The following is a 14996-nucleotide window of genomic DNA, read 5'->3' as shown; positions in this document are numbered from 1 at the left end:
GCATGAAAACATATCATGTTTGGTATCAAACACCTTGGAGTCATACCTCCACACCAGTAACTGGTGTGGGAGATATGATTCCACCCTACTAGAGGGAGAACTATGACTACACCGGTACACCCGGTACCAGCTTTACAAACCCTAGCATCACAAAATGGATGCTGCCAGCCGCAGACATGAGTCTGCCCTCCTGCTGCTGGACAAAACTCCGGCTGGGGATGACTGGAAAATAGGTTTTCTGTCACAGGGAGGTGTGACCACCTCCCAGACAGGCTTTAGTGTTTTGGGGCTGGGTGGGTGCACTCTGAGAGTGCTTTGATGTCTGCACTGGGGGCACATATGGTTTCCCTGTGCATAGTCCAGCTTAAACCGGTTGCAGGAGCCATTGGCTCCTGCTCTGGCGTGAAACTGGACAAAGGACATGGGTGTAGCCACTCCTCTGTTATGACCCTCCGATAGGTGGGTCCCCAGAGTTTGTCCTACTCCTTCCTTGGGTATAAAGTAGGAACCCCTGGCTACAGGACTTTAGATTTACCTGGACGAAACTCTGCTACAGAATCCCAGAACTTCAACTATCTACACAACATTGACTGACCGAAGAATCTCCGTTGGAGTAAAGGAGTTACTCCCCTGCAAGGCAGGCACCAAAGACGCATCTATCCGGTTTGCAACTACGCAGCTCCTGAAGGACTCCGAAGATTTTGCAACACAGGAGGTGTGTTTCCAAGCTTCCCTAAGGCCGATCCGTGCTCTCAACAAACCTGAGATCGAAAGCCCTCGTTGGGACCGTGCAACCCGAACCCCTGGACACCGTGCACATTTGCAGCAGCATATGCTTTTTGGTGATCTCTGAGGCTGTGCTTTGGGCTACTTGTAGTCCAGACCCCGAGCAGTAATTCCACTGAAGATTACTGACCTACACTCCTCAAGTGCCCCGTGGGCTGGTATTTAGTGATTCCTCTCGAGGTCCCTTCGCGATCCCTTGTCCGTCGACTTGTGGGTCCCTGAGAAGGGTACTTTACAGTGGGCTTACCTGGTTGCTCCAGATGTGCCATGACTCTCCATTGCTTGGGGAATCCACAGGACCTTGCTGGTCCTCACTGAACCCTTTTTACTCTCACCGTGCAGGTTGCCGTTGTCAAGGTATGTTGGTCTCCAATCCGGACACCGACCCCCCAGCACTCGACATCCTTCGTGGGACAGCTCGCCTGCAGACTGTGGTTGTCGTTCACGTTTCCTGGTCCCCGTGGCAGTGGAGTCAATCTTCACCTCTTCACACCTGAAACACCTGAGATTGGTGGGCATTTGTCTACCGTGCCCCTGGTCACCCTGAAGTGACCTAGACCCTGTCCCCTCGGCTTTCAGGTTCTTCACATCTCCAATCCAGGCTTGGATCACAACGGACACTTTTCCTCTTCACAGTAGCAGCACTTTGATTGCCCACACCATTTGACACCTATGTACCCGGCTTCCCTGGGTTAGGTAACACGAGATCTCCGGTGCTCACATGTGTGCTGGCCTTAGAACCTTCAAAGCTTGTAAGGGTTTGCTCAAAGTCCTATCCTAAGTGTCCTTAATCTTTAAAATTCCAACCGCGATTTTCCCATAGGATTGTACGGAGCTCGCATCTGTGTTCTCACACTGTACACATCCCCCATGGGTCCCCTGTGTCACTACCTTGGGTGGGTCCTTGGGGGTCCCAGCGTTCTACGTGCTCTAGGCACTGTGTCTAGTCAAGTCGTGGTTCTTATACCACTTTCTTAATATATGGTTTGGTCTCCCCCTGGGGCCCATTGTATATTGTGCTATTTACTGTCGTTCTAGTGCTTTAATATTATGTATCTTGTTCTCTAATCTCATAAAGAGATTAGTAGAGAGTGTTTGGTCATTCAAGAGGTTATAATCTGGTAAACCAAGCTGCTTTACATTCCTTCAAGACTTAGCCTGAAAGCTGCTCTCCATAGCTACCACTAGGATAGCTTTCAATAAAGGTTGTCTTTAACCTAATCATCAATAAGGGTTGTTTGGACTGGTACAAGGTGCCTACTATAATTAGTGGACAGCGTATACCAGGCCTACTTCTCACACACTTCAAACAGTAAAACAGTGAAAACACCACACAAAGAGATCCCACACCAGGTTTAGAAAAATAAAGTAATTTTTAATAAATAGAACAAGACCAAAATGAGAAGAATCCAAAGAGTAAAACTGAAGATATTCAATTTTAAAGTTTTAGATTGAAATAGTGACAAAAAGTACAAAGCAACCACAAGAGATATCTGGTCACCTTGGACGGGGACAAAATCACAAGTTCATGTCAACTGCGATTCAGTGCAGGCTGGCTACAGGGCCCCAAATAGGTCAGCTGAACAAAGTACCTTAAATCCTGGTTGCGAGTGATGCGTGGATCTGAGTCCAAGAAGTGCTGCGCAGCTGAAGCGATGCATCGGTTCCAAGATGCGGTGAGACTGAGATGCGAGGTCCTGTTGGGTCGTTATTGAGGACCCCATTGGTGGGGCTTGCAATGCGAAGACCTGAGTTGGGAATAGGGCGTTCAGCTGGCGATGCATTAGTTCTGAAGAGCTTCAAGGCTGCGATGTGGAGTCTGTATTTAAAAAAAAAAATGTAATTACTTTCCATACAAAGTGTATGGGGCCGTTATGCCACAACGCTGTCAATCAACCTTGTTACAATCAAACTACTTGGAATACGAGGAGGGAAGGACATACCATACAGAGGAACAGTCCGTACAAATGTTGGATTAGCACGATACCCACACTCAGTTCTGCGTATGTATTTGTATTTAGTTCCCGCTACAACCCCCATCCCCCAACTACCCCCTTCCCTTCCCACCCCCAGGTGTGTCACCTAAGTCCAGATCATTAATGCGTGGTAGACCTACATACATAGTAGTACGTCGACAGTGAGTGAAGAATCGATGTAGGGGATTTTGTCCCAGCTAGGTAACCCAATGCCCTCTCTAGAAGTATGACTCCAGGTCTTAAGAGACCTGCCTCTCCCTGCAAATTAACCTGTGTTCGCTGTGGGGTCACCTGTGGAGGTATCTTCTTCACTGTCTTTGGGGGATTTGAGTACTACAACTAGCATTCCCAAGCTCTCACCCCTTCTAGTGCCTTTTCACTCCCTGCGATGTGGAGTCTGTTGTCGTTATCGGGGCTGCAGTTGAAGAGAGATGCAAGGATCTGAGTCAGAGATGCACCATGACTTTGGTGATGCATCGGTTTCGAGGACTGCGAGGGCGATGCGGGCGTTCTGTGCCGGGTCTAATCCACGCAGCAGTGGCGATGCGTCGCTTCTGCTCCAGGATGCGCAGCTCAGCCGAGGAGATGCATCGGTTCTTCTTGAAATGCGCCGCTCAGCAAAGAAGATGCGTTGGTTCCACTGGTAAGGACCTTAGGTTCACTTCCAAGGGTCAGGCACCTCTTGGCAGGGTAGATTCACAGATGGCAGAGTACATGTGTAGGTGCAAGGTTGTTGGAAGGCTGTTATGCCAAGAGGCTTCAGATCAAGAGACCAGCCAGCTAGCCCTTGGAGTCACTCTGGGTTCTGAGTTAAAGTGATGCAGGTCCAGTCCTTCTCACCCAGGCAAGGGGGCAACAGGCAGCAAGTCAGCACAGCAAAACAGGAGTACAGTAGAGTGGCAATCTTCAGCAGCCCAGCAGTCCTCCTTCCTGGCAGAGTATCCACAGGTCCAGATGTGTACTGAAGTGTTATTGTCTGAGTTCCTGTATTTAAACCCAGTTGTGTCTTTGAAGTTGGAAAGAAGCTTACAGAGGTTTTCCTTTGAAGTCCCCCCACATCATGCCATCCCTGCCCTGGCTCCACACTCAATCAATCAGTCAGGGGAATTGTAAACGCACTACTCACCCTTGAGGGTCTCAAGGCTCTGGCGGGGGGGGGGGGAGGGGTGGGTAATCAGCTCCGTTCAGTCGCAAAGCCAGGTCTTGAGTGTCTTCCTGAAGATGTTCAGGGAGGGGGCGCGTCTGATGTCGATCGGGAGCTCGTTCCAGGTTTTTGCTGTGACGTAGGAGAAGGCTCTTTGGATGCGAGGGGTTTCGGGAGGTTGGCGGATCGGATGTTTCTTTTGGGTATGTAGAAGGAGATTCTTTTTTTGAGGTATTTGGGTCCGGTGTTGTGGAGGCATTTGTAGGCGTGAGTGAGTATCTTGAAAGTAACTCTCTTCTCAACGGGAAGCCAGAGGAGTTTCGCAGGTGTTGGGTGATGTGTTCATGTCGAGGGATGCTGAGTACGAGTCTGGCTGCGGTGTTCTGTATGGTCTGGAGCTTGCGGAGTAGAGACTTGTTGATCCTGGCGTAGAGGGCGTTTCCGTAGTCGAGTCTGCTGGTTATGATTGCATGGGTGACGGTCTTTCTTTATTCGGGGGATCTATCTGAAGGGCTTTCGGAGGATGCAGAGGGTGTTGAAACAGCTGGAGGCGACAGCGTTGCTCTCTCGGGTCATGGAGAGGGAGGAGTTGAATACGGTGCTGAGGTTCTGGGCATGGTCGGAGAGGGTGGGAGGGCTGCCGAGGGTGGTGGTCCACCAGGTGTTGTCCCATGCAGAGGGCAAGGGTCTGAGGATGAGGACCTCTGTCTTCTCTGAGTTGAGCTTCAGGCAGCTGCTGCTCATCCAGGATGCAACGTTCTTCATTCCTTCCTGGAAGTTGATTCTGGTGGTTGTGGGGTCATTGGTGAGGGAGAGGATGAGCTGAGTGTCGTCGGCGTGGGATACTGTGCTGAGTCCATGCAGTCTGGCGAAGGCGGCGAGGGGGGGCAATGTAGATGTTGAAGAGCGTGGCGCTGAGAGATGATCCTTGGGGTACTCCGCAGTTGATTTCCGTGCGATCAGATAGGAAGGGAGGTTCGTCTGATTCTTTGGGTTCTGTTGGGGAGGAATGTGCGGATCCAGTCGAGGGCCGTTCCTTGTATGCTGGCGTCGTGGAGTCTGGGGGTGAGTGTGTGGTGGGAGATGGTGTCGAATGCTGCAGAGAGGTCGAGTAGGATCAGGGCTGCGGTTTGTTGAGGAGAGTGCGGATGTCATCCGTGGTGGCCAGTAGAGCGGTCTCGGTGCTGTGGTTGCTGCAGAATCCCGTTTGGGAGGGGTCGAGGATGGAGTTTTATTCGATCAATTTTGTTAGTTGAGCATTGACGTTCTTCTTGGTGACTTTGGCAGCAAAAGAGAGGAGGGAGGTGGGCTGGTAGTTCTTGAGGTCCATGGGATCCGATGAGGGCTTCTTGAGCAGGGATCTAACTTCTGCTCATTTCCAGTCGTCGGGAAAGATGCCGGTCTTGAAGGTGGCGTTGATGGTGAGTTGTAGTTCTGGAGCAACTGCGGTGGTGGCTCGGTGGAAGATGTGCGGTGGGCAGCGCTCCTGGGGGGGGGGCCTGAGTAGATGCCTTTCATGGTCAAGATGGTGTCTTCTGTGGTGACTGGGGGCCAGGAGGATATGGTGGGCTGGCTGGCATTGCTGGAGAGGGAAGTGGTTTCGGGGTCGGGTGTCTGGTCGTCGAAATTGTCATAGAGGCTCTTGATTTTCAGATGGAAGTAGGATCTGAGCTTGTTGCAGAGGTCCTGGGAAGGGGTGATGTCCTTGGTTTCGCTGGCGGGCTTGGTGAATTCCTGGATGACGCTGAAGAGTTCCTTGGAGTTGCTGGAGTTGGCGAGGATCTTTTTATGCACGAAGATCTTTTTGGTGGTTCTGATGCGTTGGTGGTATTCCATCGTGGCATTCTTGTAGGCGGTGCTGTCTTCAGGCATTTTGCTGTTTCTCCAGATCCTCTCGAGACGTCTGGATTCTCGGAGGTCAGTGGTGAACCAATTGGCCTTCCTGGGGTGCTGTCTGTTGGGGTTGCGCAAGGGTGCGAGCTTGTCTGTGCAGTTGGAGATCCATCTGTGGAGTTCTTTGCCTGCTTGGTTGGCGTTGGTCTGGGTGGTGGGTATGTCGTGGTTGAGGGTGGAGTTGAGCTGCTCCTCAGTGACTTTGCTCCAGTTCCTTTGTGGGGGGCATGGTGCTGGTCTGGCGGCATGGGTTTGTTGACGTGGAAATGTATGCAGAGGTGGTCCGTTCATGGGGGTTGAGTGGTGTGGCTGAACGGGATGTTGTTTCCTCCTGCGAAGATGGGGTCGAGGGTGTGTCCTGCCTTGTGAGTAGGTGTAGTGACAAGCTGTTTCAGTCCAATGTTGGTGAGGTTGTCCAGGAGGGTGAAGGAGTTGGGGTCGTTGGGGTTGTCGTGGTGGAAGTTCGGTTCTTCGATGAATATGTAGTCCATAGAGGTGATAGCGTGGGGTGCCATGAGGTCAGAGATGGCAGTAGCGAATGGGGCGCGGGGACAGGGGGAGTCTGTAGATGAGGGTGCCGGGAAGTGTGGTTCTAGGGCTGGTCTGGACCTGGAAGTGGAGGTGTTCGGTGATGGAGCGGGGGTTGTTCGCGTTGGTGGTGGAGAGTCGGAGGGAGCTCCTGTGTGCAATGGCGAGTCCTCTCCCAGGGCGGGTGGGGCGGTCATTCCTCTGAATCTTGTATCTGTTGGGGAAGGCGGTGGAGATGTCGGGGGCAGAGGAGGTGTTGGTCCAGGTTTCTGTAAGGAAGGCGACATCTGGTGATACGGTGTTGAGGAGGTCACAGATCTCTATGGTATGTCTGTGCAGGGAGCGCACGTTGAGGAGGATGCAGTTCAGGGCTCCGGAGGTATTGGGGTTCGTTGTGTGGGCTGTGTCTGTGGGAGCTTGGTCGGTGGTGAGGGAAACGAAGGTCTGGCGACAGTGGCGGCTGGAGAACTGGCAGTGGGTGATGTTGAGCATGGACAGCTGGCCATGGGTTGAGTGTGTGGAGGGTAGCAGGGTCATAGCGGTGCATGGTCGGAGATCTAGAGGTTCTGGCACTGGTCACGGTCGGGTTGCGGGCGGCGCTACAGGTGGTATGTAGCCCTTTGCGTGTAGACAGGACACAGCCTATTCAGGTGTAAGTGAGGCTGGGCCCACCTCCTCCCGCCCATATTGCCAGTGATGGCCCGTCCAGTCACACCTAAGCTCCCATTGGGTGTGGCTATCTAAGACGAATACACAAAGCCCAACTGCCAACTACACCCAGTCATGTAACCAGAGACAGGCTGCAGGAAACAAGTGGTAAGACAAGAAAATGGCAACTTTTTAAAAGTGGCATTTTCAGATAGGCAATTTAAAATCCGACTTCACCATAAAATAGGATTTCAAATTGTGATTCCAGAGACACCGAACTTGAACTGCTTATCTCTTCCCATTTGGAAATTACACTTATAAAATGTAATAAGGCAACTCTAATGTTATCCTATGAGAGAGCTAGACAATGCAGTAGTGAAAAACAAATTTGAAAGTACATGTCCTACTTTTTAAATACATCCAACCTCGCCTCTAGGCTGTCCAGGGCCTACCTAAGGGGTGACTTATATGTATTAAAAAGGGAGGTTTGATCCTGGCAAAATGTTTATTTTGCTAGGTAAGAATGACAGTTTAATCTGCACACACAGGCTCTGCAATGGCAGGCCTGAGATATGTTTAAAGGGCTACTTCATGGGTGGCACAATGAGCGCTTCGGTCCCACTAGTAGCATTTAATAAACAGGCCCTGGGCACCCGTGGTGCACTTTACTAGGGGCTTGAAAGTAAATTAAGTATTCAAATTGGGTTTAGCCTATTTGACCATGTTTAAAGGAGAGAGCACAAGCAAGCACTTTAGCATTGGTTAACAGTGGTAAAGTGCACAGTCCTAAAGCCAGCAAAAATGAGTTCAGAAAAATAGAGGCGGAAGGCTAAAAGTTGGGGGGAAGATCACCCTAGGCTGACAGGTCTAACAGACATCCATTGTCATTCAGATGTGACTTTGTGTCTCATATGGGCGCCCTTCTATCAATCTGATCATATCCATGGTGTCTCTGATGTAGGCCCTGATCACTTCTACAAAGGGTTTGATAAAAACATCAATGTATTTGCAAAGGGGTTCCAAAAAGAACCACATTCAGACACAAAGGGACGTCTAGGAACGTTTTGTAGACGTTTGTGTATTTTAAGTAAGGCGTAAATAGTGGGTGTGTGTGACAACTTCTTGTTCAGGAAAGCATATTAATGTTCACTAAGATATCCTTCGGACAAGCCTGCATCAGTTAAAGATTTAACAAAACTAGTAACCTCATGAGTGGGATTGCCACAAGCCAGGTGTGATGTTCTTGTACACTCAATTGGAGGAAAATATTTTCTATGTAGTCCTCAACATCCTGAATGACAATGGCTAGTACCAGAGTTTCATCACTTTTCATATTCTATTTCACGTACCGTGTTTTGCTGAGTAATTTAGTGATATCCCTCAACAGAACCTGGTCAACGGCTACAGCCTTATGAGACATCAGATGTGATGGTGGAGTGATTATAGAAGGAGGCCTGAGACCAGTGACCTTCATTTTGCCTCTAAAGGAATCTTATTAAAATAATTACTCAATCTAATCTTACTAAAAAATTGATGAAGTTTTATGGTAATATTAAATTTGTTTGGTAGAGTTGTGGGGACAAAAGAAAGGCCTTCGGTCAGTACATCCTGTTCAGAAGAGATTAAGTTATTTTTGGATAGATTAATGTTAGGATTGTCTATATTCCTGGCAATAATGGATGTTACCAGCGGTAGTACTGTTTTCTGGTCTGTCTCTTTCCATGATTGCCCTGCTGGTAGACTCTGCCCCTCTGGCCCCTGTCTCTCCCTTGGTCCCTTTCCAGGTCACTGCCACTGTTCTCCCTCCATGCGCCATCCCCTAAAAAAGAATTACCTCATTTAGAATCAGTGTATTGTCAGACTGATGGATAAGAGGATGTACTGTTACCAGGTTGCTTGTTTGTTATACGTATCCTTGGACCCTGTCCCCCAGGACTAAATTTACTTAAAAAAGGGAATGGCGACCACGTGCCCCCCTCCCCAAGCCTCATTACGCCCCAGGGATCCCATCTCCCAGGGCCAAATTCAACAAAAAAGGAGACAGGGCCCACCCTCCCTGAGCCTCATTAGGCCCTGGGAGTCTATCCCCGGAGCCAAATTCAACAAAAATGGGGAGGGGCAGCCCCGCCCCCCTCCACAGGCCTTCAAAGACCCCGGAGACTCCATCACCGGGGCCAAATGCAATTAAAAAAGGAGAGGGAAGCTGTGGGGCCACCCTCCCTAAGCCTCATTATGAAACAATGAATCAATGAATTAGACTTATTAAGCGCAAACAAATACCCGGAGGCGTCTTGGTGCTAAGCGAGACAAGAGAGAGCTGCACTGGTCATCTGTTTCTGCATGAAGAGCCATGTTTTCTAAAGACAAAGAGGGAGGGAGCTGTTTTCAGTTCAAAAGGCAGACTGTCCCAAAGTAGAGCGGTGGACCTGAAGAAGCTTCTGCCGCCCCAGTTGGTCCGTCTGAAGGCTGGGACAACCTGATGTTTAGCAGAGCTGGACTACAAGGTCCTTTTGGGTGCATATTTTTATTTTTGTATTCATTTATTTGGCGCACAAATCATCCCGAGGGGATCTCTAGGCACCTTTACAGCTGTAATGTCACACAGTAAAAGATGAAATGATAGGGTGAATAACCAGGTTTACAGGCGTTTTTTTTTTTTAGAAAGGGTGAGGTCAGAGCATGCACACATGGACAAGGGCAGCTGAGTCCAGTAATGAGGGGCGAGGTAGGAGAAAGAGTGACTCCCAAACCTGGTTGTTCGAATACAATTGGGACGTAGGAGTAATAGATCACTGGATCTGAACTGGAGGACCGGAATATATGGCTCAAGTTTGTTTCTAAGGTAAAGGGGGCCGTTACCATGGAGAGTTTCATATTACCTCAGATTTTTTCTTCAAATAGGAGGGACCATGCCCGTGAAGGGTCTGTTATGCCACACACATAGCTTTGAAAACAATACATTGCCTAACAGGCAACTAATAGAGTTTGCTGATGGGCAGTTTAACTGACTGGAATTTGGGGATCCTTAGAAGAAGTGTGCGGCAGTGTTTTGAAGAGTCTGAAGCTTCTTCATTGGATCCATCTGAAGATTTAGATAGAGGCTATTGCAGTTGTCAAGTCTCGTCAGTACAATGGCAATAACCACTGTCTTTAAGAGGTCGAATATTAAATATTTCTCGATTTTCTTAATCATTCTGAGAGCACAAAAGGAAGCTGAAGTGACCTGCTGGACTCAGTCTTTATAATTCAGGTCATTGTCCAGCATCACCCCAAGATTTTTGACTTTTGGTACCCGAGTGGGAAATGATCCTAATTCGGGTGGCCACCAAGCCGGGGACTAGATGGATGGATTATTCCCGAATAAGAAGACTTCCATCTTGGATGAGTTTAATTTCAAGCAGTTACTATCCATCCATTTACCTATTGCACTTATGCAGTTTCTGAAAGTATCACCGAGGTTGACCTCATCTTTGGAAAGTGACACAACAATTTGCGTGTTATCTGTGGAGGATGCCAGCGGTAGACCGAAAGATTTTATTAGCGTGCCCAATGGCGTGACATATAAGGTGAACATCATGGGGCTCAATGATGAACCCTGTGGGACTCTGCAGGGCAAAGAGTAGAGTCTCAAGGTAAACTCTTCAACTGCCACCACTTGTTGCCTGCTGGAAAGAAAGGACTGTAGAAGAGCAAGCGCAGGACCCTCAATCCCCAGACTGTGTATATGGTCAACCAGCAGCGCATGGTTGACAGTATCGAAGGCCACTGAAACATCCAATAGAACAAGGGCTGCATTCCCTCCCCTGTCCAGTATTGCTCTGATTTCCTCTCTTTTCACCACCAGCGTGGATTTGGTACTATGGTCTTGCCTAAATACGAACTTGGTGTCATCAAGGAGATGGTTCTTGTCAATAAAGGAAGCAAGTTGCTCAATCATCACCTTCTCCACTAACTTCGCAGGATAGGGGAGCCTAGAGAAGGGACAATAGTTGTTCAGATCCATCCTCTTGAGATTGGCTATTTTTAGTAGAGAGAGAACTGAGGCTGAATTCCAGTGGGAGGGAAAAACTCCAGCCTTGAACATTGCAGAGAAAATGTTTCGTCAAATGAAGTGTCACTGTCTCAGTTACCATATGTACTACTTTGGTGGACAAGGATCCTGGGGGGAACCGGATTTAAGTTCGGGGATGACCTTAATCAGCTGTTCTACTGTGGGGGCTTCAAAATACCTGAGGCCTGTGTACCTAGTGACTGGATCTGGTGACAGCTTACTATAATGGATACTTGTATTGTTGGCAAAAAATGTATTGAAGAAGGTCGCCACCTTGTCTCGAAAAAAGCTTGGTAAGGAGTCACAGAAGATTTGGCTTTTGGCTGCGGAGTGGCTGACTGTAGGTATTGTTACTTTTTTTTATTGTTTGGAAGAGAGTTTTGTTAGAGTCACTGGCTATTTTAATTTGCTCAGAATAGCAAGCTGACTTTGCAACCAGAACAAGTTTTTTTTGTTCATCCAGACATTTTTTATATTTAACTTTTTCTGGCAGCGCATAGTATTTGCGCCATTTGCGCTTTTGCCTTCGACGCTCTTATTTGGAGGCTCTTGTCATACCAAGGTTGAGATTTTTTATGACATTAGCAATCCTATGTTTAGCTGGGGCAATGATATTAAGGGCGCTGTTCATCCAATTAGTGTAGTCCTCAGCCATCTGTTCTACGCTGTCCGTCAGTCTGGGTAATGAGGAGATAAGTATTGTGTTATATTCCGTAGGTTGAATTTTATGTCAGGCTCTCTTTAGAGAGTTTTTATTTGTGGGTGCCCAGAACTCCATCCCCCAGGGCCAAATAAAAAAAAAAGGGGGCCATGGGGCTCTCCTCCACAAACCTTCAAAGGCCCCATGGAGCCGATCCCAAGAGCCGTATTTATTTAAAATAGGAGGGGGCATCCAGCCCCCTTTCCTGAGCCTTCTCGGGCACAGGGACTACATCCCCAGTGCTGTAGTTTGTTAAAAAGGAGAGGTGGCTGCTCAGCCTCCCTTCCTGAGCTTAGGCCCCGGGGACCCCAACCCCATGGCTGTATTTTATCAACAAGAGGAGGGGGCAGCCCAGTTTGCCTCCAGGAGCCTGCTCGGACCCCGGTGACCCCAACCCCAAGGACTCTCTTTATAATAAGTTGGTGCTCCTGTGCCCAGCTGGGGCACCCAACCAACCAACACGTTGGGGGCGGCAGGGGAGCCCAGGGCACCCGCGTGAGCCGGCATTGCTCCCGCTCGGACGGAGCAGTTGCTTTTTGCGTGCTCTCTTCGGGCGGGAGCAATATGTGTTCTGTTTCCCTGCCTGCAGGAGTGCAGGCAAGGAAATAGAGCACAAGTCTGCTCCCAGCCAGCGGGAGCCCATTTAAACCTCCCACCGGCTGGGAGCAGACTTGTATGCTTGCTCCCGTTTGGCGGGAGACTTAAAAATTGCTCCTGCCTGATGGGATCCAACATGTTTTCCTGCCCACTGTAGGTGAGGGCAGGGATACTACTGCGTCTCAGGGGTGGGCTCCCTGGGACCCAGTAACTGAGCCGGCCACAGGGGATGGGGTCCCTGCAGCCTTTAAAGGCTCACAGAGGGGGGCCGCGCAGCCCCTCTCCCTTTTTAAAATTGTCATGGCCCTGGGGCATGGGGTCCCCAGAGCCTTTTAAAGACTCAGGGAGGGGGTCCCTTCACCTTTAATTTACTTTTGTTTCCGGTGGATGGGTTCCCTGTGCAGGTCCATGGAGTGGACCGCAAGCCCCCCTCCCTTCATTATTCACTCGATCCCGGGGGCTGACAGTGGCGGTTCCACCCAACTGCTTTCTCGCAGTGCGAGAAGGCAGAAACATAAATGGTAAAAACTACCATTTTATTTTTCTGCTTCTCTCACTGCGAGAAAGTAGAAGTGCCTGGTTGGGGCGGGCGGGTAGGCGGTCCTGCTCTAAGGCAGGGGGGAGTGGCTGTTTGGTTGGCCCCAGGGCCGAACAAAGCAGTCATTGGCACTCCCTCTTTTTCTCTATGTAGGCTGCTGCATGCAGCCTACATAGAGAAAATGGCCCGGCTGGGGCGCTCTGCGCTGCACCACACCAATCACAACGCTGCCATTGCAGCGTTGTGATTGGCTTAGGGCCCGGGAAGGAGGCTGCATGCTGTCTGCTTCCTGTTCCTGCAGGAAAGCAGCGGGAACACAGAGGGACCTGGCTGCACCATCACCACACCGGCCAGGAGCGGAGGCGGCGCCGGCGGTAAGGTAGGTTAAGGTTTTATTTTTTTATTGTTATTCAACACCCATGCGGCCGTGCCCCGCCACTCCCTCCCACAAGCAAGCCGGCCGCGGCTGTATATGTATATACACACCCACTGCACAAATGAATTGTTTTGGGCGCTTAAATGTGTGTTAATATCCGGAGTGCTCATTTTATTACTCTTAGATGAAAGGGTGAATAGACCTCAGGGATGGAAACCTATGTCCTACACTCATACAGAACTCTGTGGTGGGCACACAACCCAACCAATGAGCTATCTGAAGGGCCTCAAAATTAACACTACTACACCGCTCTTTTATGGTACGTTTAATCTGTAATTGCGTCACCCAAGCAGAGCCGGTACTAGTTTGTCGGCCTCACCTAAGTAATTAGCCGTTCTGTATCTCTCAAACCGTTTGGGGCCCCGTAAGTATAAAGAGATATAAACTGATGAATACATAATATTAATGTTGTATTCCGAATAGACAGTAGGCGAAGCTTGCATCGAGCGCGAGGGAGTGCTGCTAAACACCATTCACTTCGTTACTCGTGTGCAACTTCTAGAAGTGTCATTGTTATGCCTAAAATGAGTCTGTGTAACAGCGGCAGAGCCAGGTTTGAATCCACGAAGCCCAGTTTAGGGTGTATTAAACCGGGAGGACGCATATCTCCTGGGATGCTACTTGGCTGCCATATTCCTGGAAGACGGGCACTGGGCAGGTAATAAGCACAGAGGCCCGCCAAATACAGCCTTTCCGGGCAGGACTGACACAGGGACAGGGAGAGGAGTGGGAACTCTCAGGGTCTGATCCCCCCCACATGGCCTTCAGCGCTCCGATTGGAGGGGAGTGAGCGGGCAAAGCATGCGGAAACACCCAAGCTACGTCCCAAATATGGGCACCCCTCACCTCATTGGGTATGGCAATGCCGGGGGCCCCATTAATGCCAATGAGCTGGGGTACATTGGAATGTATGCTGTACTTATAAAATAATATGTGCTAAAGCATTTCATGGCGCCACTCCTTTTAAGTACCTCAATAAGAGAAAAAATAAGCTCTCCCTCAGACTAAGCAGGTCTTACAGCCTTAGTAGGGCTAGCCCGCAGGTTAAAGAGAATTTACACACTCTAGTCTTAATCCCCAGAGTTATCTCTCGATTTAAATATATCACACAAGCAGACAAGTTATCCATCAAGTTACACAGATCTGCAGGGCCAGGTCTCAGAAAACAGAGCCATTTCTCAATTTACTTAGAACCCATGAGTTCCATTTCAGAAATCACAACTAATTAGTGTCATTTTAAGGTTTTTCGGGTAAAACATTTTGAGAGCCATTATTTAGAACAACTTTGAATTTTAGTATACTGTATCACAGGTGCGGTAACATAGGGGTATACAAGGTCCTCAATTGTGCCAGTCAAAAATGTGTCTGTGAGTCGGCCCTTGTTCCTAATAATTATCTAGAGGAGTCTGCAGCAGAGGCACACACATCACTCTTTCCAAAAACTCTGCCCTGTCTCTGTCCTGTGCCTGCTCGACGCTGATATTTGTTTTTACATTTGACACGCTGCTTTGCTCGCCTCCTTGAACCGTACGTCCTGATGCGCAGCGTATTTTGTGTTTGTAATTAAGGAGTCACTTGGCACTCTCGACGCAGCGGTTTCTAACCCCAGTAAAGATGCCACAGGTTCAAGCTGAGAACACGTTTCCGCATTATTGCTTCCTCGAACAGACTGGTTATGTGATGAGTGCAGAAAATTTCG

At 49.3% G+C, this 14996-nt stretch overlaps 1 long non-coding RNA gene across 2 annotated transcripts in view; it reads right to left on the bottom strand.

Annotated features, from left to right (window-relative positions):
• Window positions 1-14996, bottom strand: part of LOC146811376 (uncharacterized) — a 316012-nt gene that overhangs the window by 98592 nt on the left and 202424 nt on the right. For both annotated transcript variants that reach the window (XR_014966718.1, XR_014966719.1), the window contains one exon: window positions 2379-2605. This is a non-coding gene — a long non-coding RNA (uncharacterized LOC146811376). The remainder of the gene's footprint in view (window positions 1-2378; window positions 2606-14996) is intronic.

The sequence above is a fragment of the Triturus cristatus genome, chromosome 7 (assembly GCF_964204655.1).
Source record: "Triturus cristatus chromosome 7, aTriCri1.1, whole genome shotgun sequence".
NCBI lineage: Eukaryota > Metazoa > Chordata > Amphibia > Caudata > Salamandridae > Triturus > Triturus cristatus.
The sequence above is the reverse complement of the archived record's forward strand: the minus strand, read 5'-3'. Positions and strand labels throughout refer to the sequence as shown.